General features: G+C 40.5%; 1 protein-coding gene across 1 annotated transcript in view; it reads right to left on the bottom strand.

Moving 5' to 3' along the window:
* E2F6 (E2F transcription factor 6) overlaps positions 1-3,119 on the bottom strand; it is a 91,230-nt gene that overhangs the window by 65,858 nt on the left and 22,253 nt on the right. The window lies entirely within an intron of this gene.

The following is a 3,119-nucleotide window of genomic DNA, read 5'->3' as shown; positions in this document are numbered from 1 at the left end:
TACACAGTACTTCACCCAACAGCAGCACAACATACATTCTTTTCCAGTGCACATGGAACGTTCTCCAGGATAGACCATACATTAGGCCACAAAGCAAGCCATAATAAATTTAAAAACATTGAAATACTGCAGAGCATCTTCTCAGATCACAACACTACACAATTACATAGGATCAGTTTTCCTTGTTGAAGAGGATCTGTGTATAGGAAGATCAATGGAAAGAGAGCTAACACATGGAAACCGAACACCCACTTTACCAAGCATGATATCCTTCTCCAGGGAATGGTTCCTTCTGACAACATGACCAAAGTAGGTGAGACAAAGTCTGGCCATTCCTGCTTCCAAGGAGCATTCCAGCTGCACTTCTTCCAGGACAGATTTTGTTAGTCCTTTTAGTAAACCATGGTACTCTTCGTATTCTTCTCCAACAACATAACTCAAAAGCATCCACTCTTCTTCAGTCTTTGTCCAGCTCTCACATGCATAAGAGGTGATTAAAAATACCATGGCTTGGGTTAGGCACACCTTAGTCTTCAAGGAGACATCTTTGTTCTTCATCACTTGAAAGAGGTCTTCTAAAGCAGATCTGCCCAATACAAAACATCATCTGATATCGTGACTGCTGCTTCCATTGGTGTTGACTGTGGAACCAAGTGTGGTGGTTAAGTTTGTGTGTCAACTCCACTAGGCCTGGTTGAGTGGCTGGGCAGCTGGATGTAGTATTCCCCATGATGAGACTGGTAATCAACTCCATGGTGGAATCGACTGAGAGCAGCTGAGTAGCTGCCATTGGATATGTGGTCTGCTTCCCGTACATAAGAAACAGCTTTGGAAATGGTCTCTAGTTTATGGCACGCTTGAATCCTGCATGTAGCTGTGTCATTGTTCAGCAGCCTGCTGTGCTCTGCCAACCTGGAGACTTTCAATAGACTTGAATTAATGGCCTGCCATGTCATCTGGTAACATCAAGACTGTGCCTGTTTACTTGTCACCCTTGGGCTTGTCAGCCTCAGCAGCCAGCAAGTGAGTGAAGAAAAGCCTCTAGCTTCAGTGGGCTGGGAGCAGGAGGCAGAGCTGAAGCCCAAGGTTTAGGAGCTTTCACCCAGTCCCTAGAGCCTGGCACTTTGAACTCGGACTTAAAGCCTCCAAACTGTAAGAATAAACTCCTGTTTGTCCAAGCCATTCCATTTGTGGTATATATTCCAATCAGAGTGGCACTAGGTAACCTGAACACCAAGTGATATGAAATCTTTGACAACTTCAATCCTTTCTCCATTTATCATGAAGCTGTTTATTGGACCAGCTGTGAGGATTTTTGTTTTCTTTATATTGAGGTGTAATCTATACTGCAGGTGCAATCCATTAATACTGTAATCCATACTTTAATCTTCAACAGTAAGTGATTCAAGTCATCCTCACTTTCAGCAAGCAAAGTTGTGTCACCTGCGTATTGCAGGATGTTAATGAGTCTTCCTTCAATACTGATGCCACATTCTTCATATGATCCAGCTTTTCGGATTATTTGCTCAGCATACAAGTTGAGTAAGTATGGTGAAAGGATACAACCTTGAGTAGATACAAGAAGACTAGAACTGTTTTTTTCTTTTTTTTTTTAAAGATTAATAAAATTGACAAACCACTGGCAAATTTATCAAAGGAAAAGAGAGAACACAAGTAATACATATAAGAAACAAATTAGATGACGTCACAACAGAAACTAAAAGGATAATATCAGGATAATATGAAAAATTATACTCTAACAAATTTGACGATCTAACACCCTTTCTTAGGAGCTCTGGTAGCATAGTGCCTAAGGCACTTGACTGCTAACCAGAAGGCTGGCGGTTCAAACCCACCAGCCACTCCTTGGAAGGAAGAGTGGGCAATCCACTCTTCCAATCCAAGAAGGGTCGCTATGAGTCGGGGCCGACTCGACAGCACATAACAACAACAACACCCTTTCTTGATAAAAACTCTCAGCAAAATTAGAAGAGGAGGGAAATTCCTCAACACAGTAAAGGACATATATGCAAAACCAACAGCCAACATTATTCTCAATGGAGAGAGACCCTTGTGAACAGAAACCAGACAAGGATGCCCTCTATCACCACTTCTATTCACCATTGTATTAGAAGTCCTGTTGTTGTTGTTGTTGTTATGTGCCGTCGAGACAGACCCGACTCATAGAGACCCCTCCTTGGGTTTCTGAGGCAATATCACTATGGAAGTAGATTGCCCCATCTTCCTTCCGAGGAGTGGCTAGCCAAGGCAATAAGGGAAATCAAAAGCAGCCAAGTTGGTAAGGAAGAAGTAAAACTATCCCTATTTGCTGCTGATATGATTCTATACACAGAAAACCTAAGAGACTCAGCAAAAAAATTATTGGAACTAATTGATTTAGCATAGTGTCGGGATACAAGATCTACAAAAATTAGTTAGATTCCTCTATACCAGCAAAGAGATTGCTGAAAAGGAAATAAGGAATTCAATACCATTTACAACAGCTACCAAAAAAATAAAATACCTGGGAATAAATCTTACCAAGGACACAAAAACCTATACAAAAAGAACTATAAAAGTCTACTTCAAGAAACCACAGAGATCTACAAAATAGAAGAACACACCATGTACCAATCTGTACATTCAATGAAATCCCAATCCAGATTCCATCAACATTCTTTAAGGATATGGAGAAACCAGTCACTAACTTTATATGGAAAGGAAAGAGACCTCAGATAAGCAAAGCATTTTTGAAGAACAACAAAGTAAGAGGTGTCACACTCTTGGATCTCTAAATCTACTATATAGCCACAGTTGTCAAACTGCCTGTTATTGGCACAATGACAGACACATAGACCAACAGACCAGAATTGAGAACCCAGAAATAGATCCAACAACCTATGGTCACCTAATATTTGACAAAGGGCTGAAATCCATTAAATGGATTTTCTGTTTAACAAATGGTGCTAGCAAAACTGGATATCCGTTTGCAGAAAAACGAAACAACATCCATACCTCACACCATACACAAAAACTAACTCCAGATAGATCAAAGACTTAAATGAAAACTGAAACTAAATTTGCCCCTAGTTTTTCCTTGAGGAACTTTATAGTTTCAG

Source organism: Orycteropus afer, unplaced genomic scaffold (genome assembly GCF_000298275.1).
Source record: "Orycteropus afer afer isolate SDZICR_OR568_19922 unplaced genomic scaffold, OryAfe1.0 scaffold00025, whole genome shotgun sequence".
Classification (NCBI taxonomy): domain Eukaryota; kingdom Metazoa; phylum Chordata; class Mammalia; order Tubulidentata; family Orycteropodidae; genus Orycteropus; species Orycteropus afer.
The sequence above is the reverse complement of the archived record's forward strand: the minus strand, read 5'-3'. Positions and strand labels throughout refer to the sequence as shown.